The sequence below is a fragment of the Ammospiza nelsoni genome, chromosome 1 (genome assembly GCF_027579445.1).
Source record: "Ammospiza nelsoni isolate bAmmNel1 chromosome 1, bAmmNel1.pri, whole genome shotgun sequence".
Lineage (NCBI taxonomy): Eukaryota > Metazoa > Chordata > Aves > Passeriformes > Passerellidae > Ammospiza > Ammospiza nelsoni.
Genome location: NC_080633.1, coordinates 129,880,835 through 129,904,097, shown reverse-complemented (window position 1 = coordinate 129,904,097; position 23,263 = coordinate 129,880,835).

Genomic DNA, 23,263 nt, shown 5'->3' with positions numbered 1-23,263 from the left:
TATGGTGTGGGATATCCCCCGGTCAGCTGGGGGCAGCTGTCAGATAGCTGATATTCTCATTTTGTCTGGTGCACACTACACACAAAAATTGTAATCTGGCTTTGCAACCAATGAGGAGAGCCTGCTCACTAGAGCTGTTTTGAGTAAAGCACATTTTTAGCACTTCCATTTCCAGCTGATACCCTGCACAGCACTTTTCCATGGTGCCATGCCCAGCACATTGCCAGGACAGCAGAGGGAGATTGGCTGCAGACCTACACATCCCACCAGCAGCACAGCTCTGCATCCTTTCACCAGTGGGAAACCTTATGTGTTCATTAGGCCTGAAAACCACTCATTCCAGTGCATGGACACCACAGACCTTGAAAAAATTACTCTTCTTAGGTCTCAATATTTACCAAATGCTTCTCACTAGTTGGTTATCTCTTCATCAAACAAAAGCTCTGTTAATCCTGTGGACAATCATAATATGTATTGAAACAGAAGAGAGTTGTAACTAATCATGCCTTGTTCCATGGGTGAGTGCAAAAGCAATTTGTTTTAATTCATTTCGGAAGTCACAGAAGCAAGGCATTAAAGCTCATTTTACAACATTTATATAATATAATATTTGAAGAGCCCCTCTCCTTTTGATTTATCAAGGTTCAGTTTAGCTGTTTGCACTTCCCTTTTTGCAGGAGCACGGCAGCAGCACCAGCACAGCACCGGGGCTGGGGCAGAGCAGGGCACTGCCAGCACCTTCCAGCCCCTCTGCAGGACCTGTCCAGGGGTACCCAAGAAAAGCCTGCTTCCTCAGCCTCACCAGGGACAATGAGGAGGGTCTCTCAACACAGAAGGGAAAAGATGTGCCAAGGATATTGTCAGGATATTGTTTTTCTCTATCTACTCTTGCAGCAGTGGCCAATGTGGGACCTGCCCAGGCTCAGACATGACCCCCAAACATCCTTCTGGTGGATGAGAACTCTTCTTTTTTTGTCCCCATAGCACTAAGCTGCTCATCCCATCTCCCAGTCATGCCTCAGCAGCAGCCAAAGCCTGCACCAATTCTCCTCCTCTTGCTGGCTCTCTGACTTAGCTGCATCCCTCCCTCCATCTCTCCTTCTCCCCATCCTCCCCTTCATTACCTCCACAAACCCCTCCAAACTCCTCATCTCCTTTGGAAGTATGATTATTTAGCCTCCTGCTCATTCCTGTGACCTCTGTCAAGATCAAGCTGAGAGGCTCAGATGATGAGGCTCGGAGCAAGCTGCTCTAGTGGAAGATGTCCCTGCCAATGGTAGGAGGGTTGGAACTGGACCTTTAAGATGCCCTCCAACCCAAACCATTCCATGATTCTGTGATTTTTCCCTCCTTTGCCAACAGCAGTCAGCAAATGAAACCTCCTCACAGGCCTAGGAAAGCACCAGCAATTCACATCATGCCTGACACTGCTGCATGGACAGCCCTTACACATGGCTGTGGGTTTCCATCCATTGCAAGGACAAGGAAAGCTAGAGGAGGATTTCACGCTAGGGAGGGAGAAGAAAAAGAGGCAGATAGCTCATGAAGCTTGTGCTGCAGTACCATATCCAGTCAGAAGCCCAGTACCAGATGTCTGGAGAAAATGCAGGCACTGAAATCACGAAGCAGCGTGGCTTGGAGGACAAGCTTCCACCCACTCACAGCAGCCAGTGTTAGGAATGAGTGTTTGGATTTCTGCCACCTTTACCCTTTACTTTCCATTTTAATTTTTACCTTTCACAAGTTGTTCTCCAAATAAGCTCCTTCAGGATTATGCAATGGTTTACCTGTGGCTGGGGACACACAGTCTGGATGGCAGAAAGCATGCCAGGGAACACCAGCTCACCCCCTGAGCAGCACAACTCTGCTGCAGCCCTCATTTGTGCAGTGCACAGGTTCTCCTGCTCCAGCCCTAGCTGCCTCCTCCTTGACTGGGGAGTGTCAGACAGTTTAAGGATATTCAGTAACACTGTTTTCAGCTTTCATACAACACACCAGGCAAATACCAAGCAGCGCTGCATTGTCACTTATTGCACCTTTCACAATGCTCTGGACATACTAGGAAATTAGGAAAACCACTGATACACTGTGACCATGCAGGGCTTTTAAAATCAAATCAAAGTACATGGACTTGAACACAGGTACAGTTTCTAATTCAACACCCAGTCTTCCACAGTCGTGCCTTTGTGCTGCCCACATTGTGCAATGAGTTTGTGCAGAGCCCACGCTCAGGCCTGGCCCATCTCCACCATCTACGCTGTAGGATGGAAAAGGCAGGGAATTACAGACCAGCACAGCAAGCAGTGTGTTGTAGAGTTTGTTTCTTTGGCTGGTGTCAGGAAAGAAAACATGCACCAAACACCCCCTTCTTCCTCTCTGGGATGAACCCGCAGCCCTGAACATGCAGGTAAAACCACTGATCAAAGAGAAGCTTTTAGTCTTTCTACAGAGGCCAGTCCTTTTGCAGCTGCTCCTGACTCCTGGAATTACTAGTGCTGGTGGGCACCACTGGAAGCCTCAGCTCCATCCCTCTGCTCCCATGAGGACAGGCTGAGGCTGTTGGCGCTGTTCAACCAGGAGAAGAGAAGGCTCCAGGGAGACCTTAGAGCACCTTCAGTGTCTAAAAGAGGGCTTATAAGAAAGATGGGAACAAATTTTTAGCTGGGCCTCTTGTGATAGGACAAGAGCTATTAGTTTTGAAGTAAAATATAATAGATTCAGACAATAAATAAAGAAGCAATTTTTTATGATCAGGGTGGTGAGGCACTGGAACAGGTTGCTTAGGGACATGGTAGGTGCCGCATCCTGGGAAATATTCAAGGTCAGGTTGGACCAGGCTCTTAGCAATCTGAATTAACTGAAGATGTCCATGCCCATAGCAATAGGGTTGGACTAAATGATGTTTAGAGGCCTCTTCCAGCCCAAAACCACTCCATGATTCTATGATCTGAAGAGGCAGAGGCCATGCTGATGTAGAGCAGGACTCCAGACTTCCTCCCCTGCAGCTGCAGACCACAGAAGCATTGAGGTTTCTTGTCTCAGGGCAGGCTGCATACCCTAGAGCCCCAGAAACCTGCTTGAGGGCTGTCAAACCTTGTTGCAGGGAACATGGGAGACAAGTTTACATAGCAAGTACATGTGCATTGTTCTGGTCCCAAGGCATGGAGCCTGGAAACACAGCTGACTGCCAGGAAAGTAGATCAGAAAAAATGCACTGTCTTATCAAACTGCTTATCTCAATTCAGGCAAAGCTCTCCCAGAACTGGTCAAAATCTTATTTGGTATTTCTCAAACCAAAGGTACCGTGAGTGAGCTAATTCAGAATTAACACAAAATACTAGTAAATATGCTGCAAAGGGAAAATCAGATGTGGCAGAGGTAGGGGAACATTTGGCTATTGATAGGCAGTAGTTTCCAAGGAAGATCTGATACCTGAGGTGAGGTCCATGCCATGTGCTTGCACAAAAGGGCTGTACAGTCCTGCAGAGGAAGTGTCCATATGAGCTCTGTGTATGTGTGTGTATGTGTAAATATATATACATATATAGGTCCAAAATCGTGTTGGATTTCTGTCAGCATCAGTTTGCAGACTCCTGTTGCCCTATAAAGAGGTGTTGGGTGAATGACTCATTCCTAAGTTTTCTACTTCTCCCCAGGTAAACATTTCAATCTTCTTTCCCCACGAGTCACTTCAGTGCTTTCAGACATTAATCATGTTTAATTTTTGACCCACCTTTTCATCTTTTTTGTATTCTTTTAGTAGGGTAATGCAATAGCTACTGGTTATTGAGTGGAAATTTGACTTTACCGTCCTTTAAATGTTTGTTTTTAATTACAATTAAAGATGCAGAGGAAGACGAAACTCCAGTCCCTTTGGCCAGTTCTTGTGACTTATTTCCCTGCTGTTAATCACTACGCATTGTTTACAATTTCTCAGCCAATTTTCAATCAATAAGAAACTGCAAACTGCTCACATAAAAGCCAGTCTGAATTACTTCTGCAAGTGAGATTTCCTCAGATGCCCAGCCAAGCTCAGCTCTTACATAACCGAGCTGAGACTAGTGGATTTATCCTAAGGATGAATTTAAACAAGTGAATCAAATTCCAGAGACTCTGACAAATCCCTGCAATCTGGCATCCCTGGGTGTGGGATGGGTGGCCAAGCTTTGGCAGCTCGAACACACGTGCAGGCAGCTGCCTGCGCTCTCTGTGGCTCCTTTAGAGGGCTGCAGCCATGGCTGGTGTGACAAATGTGGCACCTCATCTCCTTTTGGTCACTCTCCACCTGATGCGGCAGCTGCCCTGGGCACAGCTGGCATTGCAGGCACAGCTGGCACTGCTGCCCTGGGCACAGCTGGCACTGCTGCCCCACACCTTCACAGAGCCCAGCTGGCTGCGCTGCTGTCAGTGGGAGGGAAGGGCAACACTGCTTCCTGGCATGCCCAAGGGCTGGTTGTCTTCCTCACCCTGCTGAAAGGAGCCAGCCTCACACCCAGCTGCTGGCCTGTGGCACAAGCTGGTTTGATAATTCTAGCCTGGACTCTGTTGCTGCTCTCAATCTTTCTCCATTCTCTCCCCATTGCCTCTCCCAATGTTTGGCTTGCAATGTAAAGCAGGGCTACCATATCAACATAACTTTTCAAGAGAATTCTTTTACATCTTGGAAAATGAAGCTCCATGGAAGCGTGGATGACCCAACATTGCTCATGAGGCTGTATTTATAGCACTGTTGTTTCCATGGGGTGGATGCTGCCAGGCATATTTTCAGGGCTTCCTTTTCCAGTCTGTTTTTGAGGAGTTTTAGCTAATTTTACAGAGTCTGTTCTGCCCCAGTCTTCTTCCTCCTCCAAAAAAGTCATGAACCTCCTTTAAGCCCACATTTACATAGCTGCTCATGAAGAGGCCACCTGGACCTGTACCTCCCTGCCTGCTCTGAAGCAGACCTCAAACAAGGTATCCAGCTTCTTGAGATTGGTGCTATTCCTTTTTCCCTGGGGTCCTTATGCAGCAAGCTTCTTTCCAAAGTCTTTAAATATTTCTTGTCTTCTGTTGATCTTTCTCATCCTTCTTCCTCACCATTTTTGGCTGACCTTTATATGAACATGTTTGGGAAGGCCTCAGTAGCATGATGGTTTACATCTGGAAGGTATCTAAATATTCCTCTACCTCTGCCACTACTGCTTTTCCCTTTGCAGCATATTTACTGGTATGTTCTTTGCTTTTTGTAGATGTTATAAATTTACCACAATGAATTCACACCATTTCTCTTCACCATTTCCTATCTTTCATCTTGAGGCATTTTCTGAAGGGAATTCAAAGGTGGGAAGCAGATAACAACTTCATAGTGCGTGTAACACTATTTAGCAGACACAAAGTAAAACAAAGGATTAAAAGTGCCCAGCTCAATGTTACCTAGAAAAAACTTCCTCAAAAATGAAGCCCTAAGATCTTGTAAAGTCAATAGTGAGATTGCCAGAACTGATAATAATCCATCTTCCTCAATAGTTTTAAATCTATTTACAAAATGGTTAATCCAGTTGTAAAGCATTTATTCAAAGCAGGTAAATATTATCACTATCATAGACATTATAAATCTTCTATGAAATCCTCTTGAGCCCAAAGGAAATATATGGGACACAGAAAGATTAAGTAATTAACCTCAGATCATGAAACTCGCTGGGACTTAGCTACAAACCCATTCTTTCCTGTTAATAAATGATTAAGTCTAATGTGGATGAACTACTGATTTTGTTAATGAAAAATATCTCCTAGTAAGTCACAGAATCTTTCATCATCTGTCTTCCTGTTGTAGAGGGTTTATTTATTCTGGGTTTTTCATATAGCGCCAAACTATTATGGCACTACCCTACTGCTAAATTCTCTCTAATTTTACTTGGAAAATAATTGTCATAGTTCATCACTTCTGCTTGATGGACTTTCACAATAATCCTTCACCTGACTTTTTCCCTCCTTATCTGTTAAAGACAGAGACCAAAGCACAGTTTTAAATACTCAGATTTAAATATAATTTAAGCAATGTATAAACAGAGTACCTACACATCTGCTCATGAACAAGAACAAAATTTGCCCAATTTTCGCAATCCCAGTTGTTTTGTCCTCTGTGATCAGTAAAAAATGAAAAACAAACATACCTTTGTCACATACTATCAGTAACACTTCACTATTTGGGCACTCAAAAGACTGATGTGTTACAATACAGTTAGAGCATGTAGAAAAGTTTCAATAAATACAGCTGCAAAGGAAATTAAGGGTAGGAGAGAAAAAAAACCAAGAATCAGTTACCCCAAGAGACTGAGCATCAGAACATGTAATTTCAGCATTTTTAGGATGTAATGTCTCATTTTCTTAGTTATAAAGTTGACCTGACTTCATTCAAAATGGCAATTTTCACTTAAAATTTTAGTTCTAAATTACGGTGTGGGAAAAAGAATTTTAATTTTTGACTGAATGATGTACCTAAAACCAGTCTAAAGTGATCTTTTAGGTTTCCCTTCTACTAAAACATGAGGGGGAAGAATTTCTCTACAAATTGGAAAGGAATTACATTTTTCAGCCAGTAGGCTCTTGGGTTTTGCTGGGGTGAGGTGGAAGGCAGCAGCTCCAAAACAATAAATCCATCATTTACCAAAATGCTGAGGTCCTGAAGTGACTTGCACCTCTTTCCTTCATTTCAGGAAGGCCCTCTGTGTGCCTGAGCACAGACTGTTTATTTCTCACTTACCCCTTTGCAAAGAGTGGTTTTCCCAGCCCATCTGCAGTGACAGCCCTGCAGAGTGTGGCACTCACCTCTGCCCCCACACAGGCAGCCCACCAGGCCACCAAATGTGCACTTCATGTCCTCCAGAAGCCTGTGGCATCAGACTGTCACACAGGTCTTGCATCCAGCCACAAATCACTTTTGCTTCTGGTTGAAGCACTTCACTTCTTGAGAAGGGAAAGACCCACCCAGACCTGCCCTGGAAGTGCCTCCTTCACCAGCTCAGTTGCCCAGGAGTTTCAGGTAAACCCTCCAAGGACTCACTGCCTTTTTCATTGGCAGAAAGTTCAATTACACTTTTTTGACATGGCTTTTCTTCCTTTTCTTCTCCCTTTCAAGCCAGATATTTCATTCCCACAAAATCCAGCTATCTCCACACCTATCCCTGATCCCTTTCTTCCAACAGGGCACCCAATAGATGGCTGTCCCCAGATCTCAGATTTTATCTTACTTTTGGGTTTTTTTCAGCTTGTATATGGCAAAAGAGATCTCTTTTCCCAGAGGGGAGAGGGAAGGATGGTCAGCTTTCACTCAAGCAGAGCATGAGAGCTCAAAAGCCTACGGGTGCAGGAGTTTCTGCTGACACCACATCCTGGCTTCAGCTCTTCCACAAGCAAAACCAGAGACAGGGCTCTGCAGCCATGTGCACTGCCCAAAATGAGCCTGTGGTCATGGACAGCTCTGATGTGGTGCATCTGGAGCCAGGGTCAGCTCTGGGGAAAGAGGAGCGTGACCAGGGGCTGAATTCCCCCTTGGGAACTCCGCTCCCTCTCCTGGAGCCGCGGGGGCACCCAGCCCTGGTCCCTGCCCGAGCCATGCCACTTGCCTGGCTGGGCCCCTCCCTGGCCTGGCTCCACACGCTCAGCATCCCACCTGCTCTGGGCCCAGCCAAGCCCTTGGCCTTGCCTGTGTCCAGACAAGCCTCTAGAAAATCTTAAAATTCATACACCAATCACACCAAATTAAAACACATAGAGAAGTCTCCATGGTAACTGTATGGAAAATAATTACTACAGATACCTCTAGCTATGCTTCTATATCTAACAGCAGCAGATTGTTCCCTTCAGGTTTGTTTAATCCAATCACTAGCATATTAATAATAAGCAAAATTAAAAAAAAAAAAAAAAACTTGGAAGATAGTAGAAACAAACATTCTTCAGGAAAAATTTGCACGTGGCGAGAGATCACATAACCAGAGAATCTTCTATTAGAAAAAAATATGTAAGATTGGAGCAAGTCTTAAGCCTCATGCATTTTTTAAAAGATGCACTCATTACATATCATTTCACAGCTCACAATTAGAAAAAGAAGTGGTTCCAAAGTCTAATTCTTTCCTTGCATAAGTGACCTACTTCAATCAATTTATTTACTTGTTGAAAAAGTACCTGTCATCTTAACATATAGCTCTCTTCTTATGGGAGGATCACTGTAAGGATCACAAGTGTTTTTCTGAACTAACATGCTGTAATCTGCTAGCTTTTTTAAATTTGTATATTACATTAGGCCTTATTAGATAAGAAATCTGTCTTCCTCCTACCATGTTCATCCTGCCAATGAGCATCATCCCTGACACTTTATGATAAATCAGATTTAGACATAAGGAAAGCAGTATTCCATTGAAATTACATCAGGAAGTTTAGCCCAGCAGCATCTAATTACTCAGACCAAATGAGATATAACATCCTGGTTAAGACAATCTGGGACCTCACTACCAATTTCTGTTTAATAGTATCAGTAACAAGACCCATGAGAAAGAAACTCTACATAACAAGAAACTAAAAATCTTCCTGTAGGCTGGAGCAATTGGTTTGAGTTGGTAATTAAATTATTTCCTACTTATTGTTTGGCACAGTGTTTTGGGATATTTGAACAGCAAATAACTCCACTGTTACTGCTGTCATTGTTAACAAGGCATTTTTCTCATAAGAATTGGGAGGCAGCAAACAAATATTGACAAATAAAGCTGCAAGAGAAACCCAAAGCAGGCTGTGGTACCAGGGAGGCAGCTGAAGTGCAGAAAAAATGATGATTATTTCTGATAGCATTGTGGTTTTGGTATGGGTTTTTTCATATGTAATATATTCTTATTTAAATGGCTGCAGTTCCAGCAATCACTCTTAAAAGACCAATATTGACCTCCAAGGCTGTGAAACCCATCCACAGCTCTTCAGCTGGATTTCAGTTTAGTGGAAACTCCAGATTTAATGGCTATTTTTGACACTATGAATCACAGGCACAGAGGATCTGCATTTCTGAAAAAAATAGATCATGTTGTCTGGCATCCAGCAGCTGAAATTTCAGGGGTAATCGTGAAAATCCAGCCCTAGTCAAGCTGCAAAAAGCTCATGCAGGGATGCAGGGGCTGGGGCCCAGGGTGGCAGGCAGGTCCTGCTCCCAGGACACTTGGTGAGGCACCAGTGGGGCCAGCAGCTCATGATGGGAATAGTCTGGGCCCAGCAGCTCGTGATGGGAATAGTCTGGGCCCAGAAGTTGCTGATGGGAATAATCTGGGCCCAGAAGTTGATGATAGGAATAATCTGGGCCCAGCAGCTCATGATGGGAATAGTCTGGGCCCAGCAGCTCATGATGGGAATAGTCTGGGCCCAGAAATTGATGATAGGAATAATCTGGGCCCAGCAGCTCATGATGGGAATAATCTGGGCCCAGAAATTGATGATGGGAATAGTCTGGGCCCAGCAGCTCATGATGGGAATAATCTGCATGGGGTCTCCCATCCAAACACTCAGTGTAGCCTTCCTCTTAGCCACAGGTGCCTTTTTAAATCACTCTCCTGACCAAGTCAAGGAAATGGGAACATGCACTGGTGCTTTACCAGGCTGCTTTTGGTACATTTGCAAATATGCATTTGTGCTGGAAAAATACCCTGTTTACATTATAAAGAGTAGTCCCTTAATGAAGCACTTTCTTAAAATATCTCCTTGTACTGACATGTTACTTTAAGCTGTCTCATTTCCTCACTTTAATTACTTTGTCATAAGGAGCTTTGCTTGCAGGAATTATATTGGAGCCCTTGACTACAATATTACCAAACTCAAAATCTGTGGTTCATAGCCACACATTCTTTGGGCATTGAAGCAGCATCACTGCAATTTGCAGCAACAGACACATGCCATGACTTCTACACCACTACAAGTATTTTTCTGCCTCTTCTAAGTTCCTCTGTTCCATTTAGTTCTCCCCTGCCCTCCCCTTCACCTCATTGCTAAGCTACTTGGCTGCTTCTTTGCCAAAGCATCTCTCTCCAGATCTTTCCTTTTCATGGAAAAAATTCTGGTAGCACATTAAAGTCTGTCTTTAAGTCAGGCACCTCCATGGATTGTTATCTAATATGTAGATACAAAAATCAGCAAGATAAATAATTAGCACTATGAGGAACAGCTGTGGGAGCTGGGTTTGTTTAGTATTGAGGAGTCTCAGCGGGACTTCATCACTCTCCACAACTCCCTGAAAGGAGGCTGTAGTGAGGTGGGGTCTGGCTCTTCTACTGTGCCTGCAGTGAGAGCGTGGGAGAAAATGGCCCTGGTGTGAGACAGGGGAGATTCACATTAAATAGAAGGAAAAAAATTTTCACTGTTATGGTGGCCAGGCATTGGAATGGGTTGCCCAGGGAGTTGGTGGAGTCACCATCCCTGGAGGTGTTAAAGAGGTGTCTGGATGTGGCTCTGGGGATGGGGTTTAGGGGTTACAGTGACAGTGCTGGGTGGGCAGCTGACTGGATGAGCCCAAAGGCGTCTTCCAACACTGATGATTCTATGATTCACTGCTAGCATCAGTATGAGCTCTCTGCAGCAGTATTATGCACTGGCATTTCTGCAAACTCAGCTGTGCAACCTAACCTCTACCCATCCTCCTCCACATCCCTTGGTGTGTGAACTGACAGCAGAGCTCATGAGAGGAGCCATGGCAGAATGTCAGAGTCTGTGGAGATGTGACACCAAAGCACACAGAGCTGTGCTCCCCCTGTGCTCCTGCAGTGTGGGTGAGGGCAGCAGTGCCTGCCCCTGTGCAGCAGCTCCTCCCTTCCTGCCCAGCGAGCACAGCTCTGGGCTGGGCACTGGGAAGGAGAAGGCTCAGGAAGGAGAGCCTCTGCTCTCCTGGCCCTGCAGCACAAGCTGTGCTGCTCCCAGCAGCTGCTGGCCAGGAGCTCTGAAGGTCCCACGAGGACAGTGGCTGAGCATTGCTGGGGCTGTGCAACTCCTGATTTTGGGTAAGGGGTGACAGAGAGAACTATCAGCACCCCCAAATCTGGCACTGTGCCTTCCCCCACAGAGACAGGCAGAAGCACATAACAGCAAGAAATTGGCTGGAGGTGGGGCAAGGAAGCAGAACAGAGAAGAGCCCCAACACTTTTCCACACATGCTGCCACCTCTCGAATCCTCATCCAAATGCTTTTGTCTAACTGAGGAACTTGTTAGGTAAGCCAGTATAAGCATACCTTTCTCTTTTTCTTCAGATTCTCTTTCTTCTTTGTCCTCCCATCATTATCATGAAGGATCTGGAGGCTTTCTAACTCTTGTGGGTACAAATTCCACCACTTGGTATAACCAGTAGACTGCCCCTAGCTAAGGAACTCCAGCTGCTGTATTTTTACACAAAGATATCTTTCCTGGAATGTTATTGTTCTGTAAATACCACTGTGTTAGCCTTTTAAAGAGAAAAAGTAGAGGGAAAATCAGCAGCATAATTACTGAGAGAGGTATCATCAACCAAAGAGCACAGATAACAGAGATGAAGGAAGTTATCAGACTCAAATTATGACCCTCACTTCATTGGAGAGTTGAGTTTTTCTGTTTGATATAATTCAACAAGTTAAACTTTTTCAGTATGGAGCAAAGTATTCTAAATAATATGATTCTCTCAGCAAAATTAAAAAACAAAAAGAAAATTAAGGAAAAAAGGTCCTCATCAAAGTGTTCGTTGATGTGGCAAAACAGGTTTTTAAAATAAATAAAACTAGCAATTTAGTGGAGAATTATTTATTATCTCTAGTATTCAGACTTCCACTGGTGCTATCACCAAGTGCATGTACAGGTGGAATAATAAATATATAAATAGATATAATAAAACTAAATAAAATAAAAATTACAATATTATAATAAATAACAGAATATAAAAGGAAATGGGCTCACATTTTATGATGGGACAACAGTTATTTCAGTCATGTTTAAATGTAGAACATGCACTGACTTCTGCTTCACCAGTTATAATGCCACAAGACTGTAATTAATATATTCCAACTGTAGATCTGCAAAGGTACAATTAAAGCAGAAAAATGTATTTAACTCATACAAAATCTGGACAGAGCATATTCATTCTTATCAGTATTTAATTAAAGATAAATCAAGTCATTAAAACAACTGGCAGCCCATTCTATACTGGCATTGTTATATTTCTTTTTAAATATTTGAAAGGCTTTTACTCCTTCAAAGTCTTTTTTTTAAGAAATAAAAGCCAAACTAATTTCTTAGCTGTCTTGACATGGTGATGACAACTCTATAAACTGGTGTAATTATAGAAAACTGAGTTCTGATGTTTGATTTTGAACATACATTGCAAATAAATTTTATGGAACAGTTTTTGGAAGCTGACTTGCTGAGGCTGGGGGTGTGTGTTTGCCACGCTGGTGCCCCACAGGCCACCAAAGATCAAACCCGAGGATGCTCCTGGGGCTGTCATTGAGGAGGGTGGCCCAGACCCCCCTTGCTGTAGGAGCCTTTGGGCTGCACACACAGAGACCCATTGGTGTGGAAGGCCCTGGCCAGGCTGGGTCTGCAGCCCGTGCTCCCCTGTGGCTCTCAGCAAACAGCTGGGTGCTGCCATTCGTGGCACTGGCTGGGGAAGCGAGGCTCAGTTTGGGCACAGAACACCATCTGATGCATCCCAGCAAACACAGGCAAGTGCAGAACATCAGAGCTGTTGTTCAATTTGGGCAAAGACTGTTTCAACTAAAATGAAATTGGTATGAATAATTTACCACTCTAGAGATATATAAAATGATAGCCTTTTCTTCCCCATAGTGTTTAAGAAAATCTAATTTCTTTTAACACAAGAAATCAGGGAGTTAATTAAACCCATCCCTCACTCCACTGTGAAAGTTAAAACAGACCCTAATGTTAAATAAATGTACTGAGAATTGCCAGTCTTTGATTTTGGACAGCGTGCCTCTTGTAATTAAATTATGTCCTAACATAATCAGGTTACTTTTTGCCTCTTACTGAGATTTTAGGGACATCAAACACCCTTTCAGTAACAGGATTGCTGCACTGGATCCATTTCACCCACCTAATTAGGCAAAGTTGTGTTTGGGCTGACAGTGATGGGGTGCTTAAACTTCCTCCTCCTTCTCTGCATGTTGAGAGCACTGCCAGGGCAGTTCCAGCACTGCCTGCCCCACTTCTGAGGTCAGTGGTATTTCTGGGGACTGGCTTCAGAGCCTGGAGAAAGCCAGTACCCCATGCCTCTCCTTCAGAAGCATCTTCTGCAGAGAAAGTGCACAGCGTGCAGTGTCGAGGATGTGGAGGAGTCATTACAGTGCCAAAATATTACTGCCCTGCTAAGTGGATGTGAAAGATCCCTGCCAGGAGATTTAGATCTTCAGAGACTGCCCTAAAATGAACTTGAGAGAGCACTTCTGCAGTACTTTAATAATAACAGGATTTATAAATTTATTTTTAAAAATCCTTCTGCATGAAAAAATCCCCACTGCCTTAGCGACGGCGTGTCAAGAAACCATCCTCCATCTCCCAGGCCTCAGCCTCACTACTAAGAAAGGAGTTTTGCAGGAATACAGAGTCAATAATCCCAGCAAAAAATGAGGTTGTTTGCTTCTTTTTCTATAGGAACAACAGGAAAGAAAGAGGAAGAACTTGAGAAGAGGAATACAGGAAAGCAACCATGGCTGTAATTTAAAGCAGAATTCAAAGTAATAAATAACACAAACACTAAGTTGAATATCTACGCGGGTGGAGGTAAATATGTTTGCAGAAAGTGGAATATGCCATCATACATAATAGCATATTAAAAGCATAAATGCTTTTTTCTCACATGTTAAAAATAGTGAATATAAGTACAGTGCCTTCATGGCAAGAGGAACTGTATCTCCTCAGCACTACTGACAATCCAACAGGCATACAGATTCCATTCCAGTGCTTTTCCACTCCATCTGCCCTTCATCCTCCCAGTTATGGACGTGTGCTGAGCCAGAGTGTGGTGCAGAGAATAGCCCAAACTTCCCCTTAGAAGAGACCAGGCTTTGTGACCAAGCCTGTCCTTTGTCCCCATTGCCAGTACTGCCAGCTCCTGCTCTGTTACCCCAGTTTGCAGAGGGAGGGTGGGGGCTTGCAGAGGCCGTACCCACCACAGCCACTTTGTATAAATCCTAAAGGTGCTGTCAGAGCATCCCTCAAGCCCTATAATTGCACTCTTACAGAATGCAATGTCTTCTAAATCATTCAGTAGCTGCCAGGGTGAATTCCTCTGCCCTGGGTTGCAGGAGCACTGTCACACACCGTGCTCCCTTTACAGCAGTGCTGGGGTGAGACAAGGCAACTCATTGACAGTGCCCTGACACACGTGGCTCCTCCAAAACACCACTGATCAAACAAGGATGTTCTCATTTTTTTAGCTAACAGATATATGCAGTCTTTGCTCCACTGATTGGGACTATTCCTGTTTCTCAGCTAGGCATCTTGTCTTCATCATGAGCTTGGCTCCATTCAATTTCCACTGCTGAAGTTGTCCTCATGTCACAGCCAGTCCAGGCTTGGGACCGAGTGTACACTTCTCTACAGACACAGTTCACATGAATTCTATTATTAAAATCATCAGGGATTCCCAAGAAACCAACAAGCTCTGCCTGAACACAGATTTCTTGTTTTAATAGAGATTGAACTTTCTTCTCCCAGGGACCAGTGGCAGAGAGTACAGTTAAAATAAATACCTTTGTCAAGGAGAGAGAGAAAGGTAGCAGTGCAGACCTCCACCACTGAAAGCGGTGCCAGGCACAAAGACCAACTGCCATAAAATTGGGAAAAACCAATGTGTCTCCCTCAAAGTGTGTTTTACATGAACAGGTAAAAGAAATGCAATATACTTAGGGAGAAAGGGACGGGGCACAGAAAAAACAACTGATTAAAAAAGGTTTTAAAGCAGAAAAAAAGGTGGTGGCTTCTGTTGTCTGTTCAAAGTTTCCTTGTAAGACTATTCACCTACCTTATGTAAAAGGCATTTGTAAAGAGTTCAAAAGTTTCCACAAAGATCCCTACAAATCTAATTCTTGCCTAGATGAAGAAGCAGTTTAAAGCTTCTTTCAGTCTATTCATTTTCTTGAAGTAGATCCAGATTAAAAACAATCCCTCTAAGGAAAAAAGAAAATCCAAGCACCTATTAAATCTATTCCCTCCAATAAATCTCTGTATCTGTATCAGGTGTCCTTGGTTCCCATAATCCCCATACTGCCTGCCATTCAATAATTTTCTCAAATGGTAACTTCCTAAGAGATTAAATGAAGATTTATTCTTTGACCCATATTCCTCTGTGCAGAAGTGTTCAGTTTCTGATGCTCTCCTGAGGCTGAATGGAGGTCAAAGCAGCTGCAACTGATCCTGTACATATTTAACTCATACAAGGACTCTTCTCTAATATTTGCTAACTGTGTGCCCTGACACCCAGTGTGAGTCACCTGAAGGACAGCTGCCCAAGGCTTTCAATCCTTTGAACAGTGCAGCCTTGTGTCCCTGCACAGGGGCAGTTTCCAGTGATGCTCAGTGCCACAGCTGCAGGATGCCCAGCAGCATCCCCTGCCCAGGGCCACCCCGGCACAGCTGCTGCCTTTGCACTTGCTTAGCACCTAGCACTAATCTGTCTTGCTGTAAACCCCCCTCAGCTCATTCTGCAGAGGCACTTTTACCTAGTCTGCTGGCCAATATTCAAAATATATGGCCATTGTGGAGCTGGTAATAACTAGGAACAGCTTGTTAGTGGCAATTGGCACTGTAGAAATGAAATAATTTACATCCATTTAATTTTTTATTGTCCCATTCTTATATTAATTATTCTAATATTTGAATGTGATAGCTCATTTTTTTTAAATTACTTGTACAAAGCTAATGTCAAAATAATTCAGGTCAATTCTCTTTATTTCCAAATAAATATTTAGGTATTTTTCCATTTCATTCACCCTGAGAATTCAGGGGACAGTAAGCAACAAATTATTTTACAACAGGCACGATTGCTCTTATTTTGTCTCATCGGTCTTCATACCAATTAAATTGACCTTATCCTGAGCAGCAAGCTCTGAAAACCTGGGCTGCTGTATACTCAGAAATACAGAGAATTTTAATTAGCCATGACATACTCAGCAGTATCTGTCTGCTGGCATGAAGGAAGCTGCCTAGCAACAATGCAAAGGAATCCTCCAATAACCCCAGTGGATCACAAAGAGTCTGTTAAAAATGGTAATCTCTCTCACAGACAAGAAGAGATGGTTTCAATTAAGGACAGCAATTCTCAACTTGTTATTTATATGCAGTGAACTAAAATAACATTCATGTAATATAAATACAATATGAAAAGGCCATGCAAAATTACTTAGAGATTTAATTTACAATACTTAATTTGATTTTCACATCTGTAAGCCTTTTGTTTTGCTTAACAGCAAAAACATTTCAGCTAGGTTAGACCTACACTGAAGCTTATACAAGACAGAAATCTCAGCAAATAGAGCTGGAATGGGCTTAGGAAGCTGTTTAGTCTATCCACAAGCACCCGGTTAGGATAAATTATATATAAACCATTCCTATCAATAACACTTTACTTGTTTCCCAAAACCTGCAAACCTAAGCAGTAGACAGCTTCCCTTGGCACTCTGCTCAGTTTTCTGACTCCCAAAAATTAGAAAATGTTGTGAAATCTCTAACATTAATAGAAAAGAATAGATTAGAACAGAACAGAACAGAACAGAATATGTTGGAAAGGACCCTAAAGATTACCTAGTTCCAACCTCCCCTGACCAAGGGGAGGGACACTTTCCAGTGGACCAGGTTGCTCAAAGCCCCATCCAGCCTGACCTTGATCACTTCCACAAATGGGGCATCCACAACTTCTCTGGACAATTTGTTCAGTGCCTCACCATCCTCACAGTAAAAAATTTCTTCTCACAGGAAACCTCCCTTGCTCCAATCCTGCTGGCTGCAGTGGAGCAGACATAAAGAAAAATGCACACTCTTGGGAATTTCTGATGTGCTTGGAAATGGCTATCATGTATCAATCTTCTATCAGACAAACAACTCCAGCATTGCTCAGGCTTTCCTTAGATAGCTCATACATCTGTACTGGCCTGCTTCCTATTTCTTTTGGGTCCTTTCTCCAACTCTTTATGCTCCTTCTTGCCTTGCATGTTGAGTAAAAGCACCTTCCCAATCCACATTGGCAGAGATAGCTCCAAGTCTGTGGCCATCACTTCTCCAGGCATTGCAGGACACAGAGGACCTTTCCCTCTCTTTCTCTCTTTTCTCTTTCTCTTTCTCTTTCTCTTTCTCTTTCTCTTTCTCTTTCTCTTTCTCTTTCTCTTTCTCTTTCTCTTTCTCTTTCTCTCCTCCTGTGGGTTCACATCCCTTTTGTGGCTGATGCTGTTCTTGTCACTGATCAATCCTCACCTCTGGCCTTTCATGCAGAAAACACCACCAGCAGAAGAACAGGAGCTAGCAAAGGCTGGAGTTGCCCACCCAGGCAGGACCCTCCCCTTGTGTGAGATCCCATTTCTCCCCAGCACAGGGCAAATGTGGGGCTGGAGGCAGCAAGACCCTGAGTGTGCTTTTGTCTCCAGCCCTGCAGTCCTGCCTGGTCAGGCAATGGAATGTGCCCAGACCAGGAGTGTTGTGGCCAGGTTTGCATCCACTCCAGCCAGTTTATCTCTGGATAAAGCCCTGCTCCCTTGTAGATGGAGCCCTGGGATCCCATTGGGATGTGTCCTCCCTGCCTCAGTCCAACAAAGCACCAGGATACCATGGCAGCTCCCAGCTGCCCTGGGCAGCGATGGCTGTGGGCAGGAGCACCCATACACAGATTTTGGTTTGCCCAAAAGGCTAACTCTTTAAAGAATTACAATTGAATGCCTTTAGAGATTGCATCCTGGCAAAACAAAGTCCCTAGTCCCTCCTCAGGAACAATGAATCACTTTTTTTTTGATTAAACAATAAAAGGATTCAGAGTCTTCCGGTGGATTAGCATAAACCTTTATCCTAACTTGGCAGAGCTGGAAGTAACAAGGAAAAGAGTCCAAGAAAGAAATAAATAATAGAGAATCTCAGTTCCTAGGGTTAAAACACTGGGAAAAGGTTTGCTGCTCAACACAAGCTGTCAACTCCAGTCATTAGAAACACACATTTTTTAATTCAGAACACAATTCCAAATAAACTACTTTAATGTTGTTGACCAGATGTTTACATTTTGTTGATATTTTTAACAGTCACCTGACAACAATTAATTCAGTGCTTTTTAGAGGGATGTCACTGTGTAAAATCTTGCTATTGGGGTAATCATGAATGGACTTCACTGTTGAGTTTCATAAACTGGGACTCTTCTAGACCCTTCAGAGCATGTGCATACTTATATATATATATATATATATATACTTATATATACTTTTATATATATATATATATATATACTTATATATACTTATATATATATATATATATATATATATACTTATATATATATATATATATATATATATATATTAGGTGTTCTTCCAAAACATACCAAATACATGAATGTATACACATATAAACATAATTCTATATTTCAGTCACTTTAGGAAGTTAATGTTCATTTCAAAAATGTCTGTTTTCCTTTTTACTTATTTATGGGCCTGATTTTTTAGCTCATTAATTTTATTCCTCTGTTCTTGCTGGGAGTGCAGTTTTGATTGTGGCCCACTCTAGAAGCAGTGAGAAAATGTGATCATTCTCAAAGGTCTCAGCCAAAAGCTCTGTATCTCACATTTATCAATCAAGTCCAAACCTTTAAATTTTACAAAAGGCAAAACTTTTTTACCTGTCACTTTCATTTCTCCCCTTCAGGAAGCTATAGCTTGGTGTGCAACTCTCAGCCTTTGTACTAACCAAAATGGGTATTTTAGGCTTTTAATACAACTTAAGCAATGGGCTGCAGACTCATTTCTTGTATCTGTGCATTTATTCCAGCAAGGGGAAGCTCTATACTCAGGGGCATCCTTTTGTTGCTGGGAAAATAATAACATTTGCTTAATTGTGTTTTATTAATGTTAATATGCCCACAGGCTCAGACTCTGCCTGTACATTTTTGTAAATTGAATTAAAGGCAAAATGAATCAGAGTTAAAAGACAGCTGATTAATTTTATTCACTTGCTTAAGGGGGTTTAAGCCAAATGGTTGGCACATCTATTTTTCTTTAGAGAACAGACTCTATAGCCACAGGGCTAAGAGAAACATGTCAGTAAGCCATTTTCATTGCCATGTGTCAGGGAGAGCTATTTAAAGCATGAAAAGAAGGGGGCATTAGGGAGAGGTGCTTACCCCCTGCTCTGTACAAATGGCAAGGTTATAGAGCCATGGTCTCTCCTGCCTGATGCTGAGATCTGAGGGCTTCCATAAAGCATTTTTTAATGAAGCTCTCAGAACAGCCCCCAGAGCCTGCTGCTTGAGACAGGCAAGGACACAGGCACAGCACAAACCCAATAAAAAGAGATGCTCCAGTCCACACAAAATCCAACTTATTAGCAGGTCTGCCTCAATAATAGTGTAACTTAAAGACTTTTGTTGCACTGTTTAATAGGCTTTCAGCTAGTCACAGTAGAAATCAGTTCTTGAAACAGATTTCTCATTTGGAAAAAAACATAATTCATTAGAGATGCCTGCACTGGATGTGTATTTATAGAAAGCCTGGGCTGAAATATCAGCATAGATGTGGGGCTGTTCAGTAGGAACTCTACTCTATTTGCCAGATGTTCAGAAGGGTCTGGCCTGAAGAGATCCTGTACAAAAAATACGTTGGGCATTTCTAGTAACCCTCCTTTTAATGATTCCTTCACAACTTCCTATTCAAAACTGATGAGTCAGAAAAGACAGCAAGGCAAAAATCGCAAAGGAAAAGGGACAGTTAAAATATATGCAAAAGTGAATGGCTCCAGCCCCTCTGTGTCCAGAGAAGCTACAGGAGATGTCCCTTATCATGGCTGGGAGATCATATCAGGGTCAGGATCTGAATATTTTTCTATCTGTTTTGTCAGCAAGGAAGTTGAAGTGAAAAGCCCTAATTCATATGAGAAGGATTTCCACTCTTCCAGGTCCCATGAGTGAGATGGGCTGGAGAAGGGTCCCAGGCAGCAGTAAACCATCTTCTCCACGTGGCCATGGCCAATGCTCTGTGTAAGTACTCAGATCACCTTACACCTTCCCTCCTAGTTCATCCTGGTGTCTTAAGTGGTTTCCACCTCCTCTTCCCACAGCTAATGACATTTGGATAACGAAAATGACCCAGGAGGATGAATTGTAAAATTTCTGGGAGTAGAGTAAGTTGTTAATAACCAAACAACCTGTGAGGACTTTTACAGGCTTTTTCCCATTCTGTGTTCCAGACAAACAAGATATATTCCAGTGGGTTTTGCATGCTGCATGCACTTGGAAAATAGTCTGCTTCATCCCAGCCCACGAGGGACCTCCATGAGCCACCGGGCATAATGAGCAGAGTGATTACTTTGCTCAAGTCAACAGCCACACTGAAATGTGGGAAATCTGTGGCACAGCTTTGCAGCTGAGGGTGGCAAGTTCCTCTCTTTTGGTCTCTGTGTGTGTGTCACCCACACAATATCCTGGTGGAATTTGTGACACCACTTGGATAATCACAGTGTCCACCAAGCTCTCAAATAAGATCTCTGGCCACTAGCAAGACATGGGTGGTCGCATCATCCTGGCCATCCACACCATTCCATGGACCCCTGACACATCCAGAGGAATGTGAGGTTAGCTGAACAGCAGCCCAGAGCTCTTCACTTTACAACCCCACTCCCATCCCCTGTGCTGCCTCTTATCTTTCACTGCTCTATCTCTATTGCAATGTTCAGCCTCCTGTTGGTGAGCAAGAAGGATCCCCACCAGCACAAGCAGGGTCAGGGCTGACTGACAAAGAGGTTTTGTTTGCAGGGCTACTGTGGCATTGGTCAGAGTATTTTTTGCTTTCCCTTCATTGTGAAGAAAACAAATTTTGCTTCTCTATACAGAGATTTTCTCCCAGACTTGTAGTATTTTGTCCTGGCCTCTTCTGCTCAAATAATTGCAGGACAGCTAAGGATCTGGAACTGCTTGCTCTTTGCCTTCAGAAATGGGAAGAAAGAATACAAGTGCATGCACATGGCTTTGGTTTCTCTAACTTAGCATAATGTCTATTTTAGTCTCTGAGTATCTATTCTGTAAATAGGGAAAAGTGGCCTTGCTTAGGGTTCAGTCAATTCAGAAGTGCTCATTTTCTATTAAAATATCCAGCTAGGCATTTTTAAAGAATAAACAGAGCAGAAATAAGATTTTTATTCTACAGCACAGAGCAACATACTATGGAGAGGGCTGAAAGCTATGAATTTGCATGCTGGGATTGGTGTTTATGGTGGTGACTTTAAACTATGTTGCAATACTTGAGTGCTTTACAGATTTGAATATCTCTGATAGCAATGCTTGCTCATCAGAGAATTCTACTGAGAGTGAGGAAGCATGCAGCTTGATGGTAAATTCAAAATATTGAACAGTGACATAGAAAATACAACATATTCAAAACATTGTTAATACCTAAGCTTTCAAAATACTTCATAGTTCAGGAAACTTTTGGGGAGCTCTGATTTCTGATGAAAAATATCAATAAATTGAGATTAAAACCACTAAACTATTATGTTGCTCTTTAAATGTCAAATTTAAAGTAATTTTTGTGTAAAGGGAGTGAGATGGGTTCCTTGCCTCATTTTTTTTGTGTTCCTTGCCTCACTTTTTTTTCCCATTGAAAGTATCTGAAGTGGTGTAAGATGTGAAATGAATCTTGCTTAAGCATACATGCTGGGGTAAGATGCATTACATATACATACACCTTACTTAAGCATGCTCACTATGATGCACAGTGGAACTTTGACACATAAAAATGATAGCATGAAGTATTCCATGATTCCATGAAATTAAATGCAGGAGTGTCAGGCTCTGAATGAAAGAAAGATGCAGCTGTCAGTCACGTTCCTGTCCTAGCAGGATGGAAAATCTTTGGAGCCCGTCCCAGCTGGGTGGGGAGCTGACCCTCTCCCTCCTGCCCTTGAGGCTGCAGCAGCACAGAGATCTCCCAGAGCCAGGGCTCCCAACACCCACACAGAGATTGGGGTTTCAGGATGGCTGCTGCTTCCCTGTGCTGCTCCCAGGAGACACAGGTGCTTTTTAGCATTCTTCCTTGCTCCAGGCTGGGGGAGGCAGGGATGGAACAGGAGAAATAGCACTCTGCAGAGGGCTCCTCCTTTCAGCTCCTTACATCCTTTGGCACTAATGCAGGTTTTTTCTCTATAACATACAGCACAGAATTAAGACTTATGATGACAAAACTCCTATTTTTAAAACTACATCAGAAGCAGTCACTTTTCAGACAGCTCTGGGTAAGCACAGCTGCTTTCTGGGGCTTTCGGCTGTTGGGCCAGGTGGAGCCAGGGTGTAAGCAGGCACTGCTCCTTTGATCTCTTCCTCCTACTCGTGCTGAGCTTGGCCTGGAGTGCCCAAAGCCCTGTAGGAGCCCATCAGCAGCCTGAGAACTTCCCAGGCCCTGCTGGAGACCCCTGAGGATCCATTCACAGGAGGAGCCTCACTTCTGATCTTGCCCTGTCAGGAGGAGAGGAATGGCTGTCATTTAAAAATAGAAATAAAGCTTCTACACATCCTGGGCACACAGCCCCCATTTGCTTGCTTAAATTGCTTCCAGCTGAAGAGGCAGTGCCCCCAACAGCTCCTGACTGGTAGGAACCTCGTGCTGAGGAGGCCATGCAAGATTTGGTGATGTTCAGAAAGATGCTTTGAAACTAGAACAGATGTGCTGTCTCGTAGGTGCCCCCTTTGCAAAGGGAAAAATGTGTCCTGACAGGGCTGCTGTGCACACTTACAGTGCAAATGCTGCCCAAAGAAAGCACAAAGCATGTGCATGTGTGTGAGGAGCCCACCTCACCTGCAAAGCACTGCCACACTCCTCACTGGATCACACCACAGCAGCCAGCCATGTTCTCTGGAAGGGCCTGCCCCATGCAGGACAGATGTTGCTTACAGCAAAGGCTTTAAATAAAAACAATCAGCAAAACAACTGACTCCCTGAATTGGCATTAACTGAACTGCAGTCTTGACTGGGAGTTATCCAGTCTCACAGGACCTTGCTGTTTGCAGTTGAGTGCTGGGGATAGAAGAGATGCTTTGCT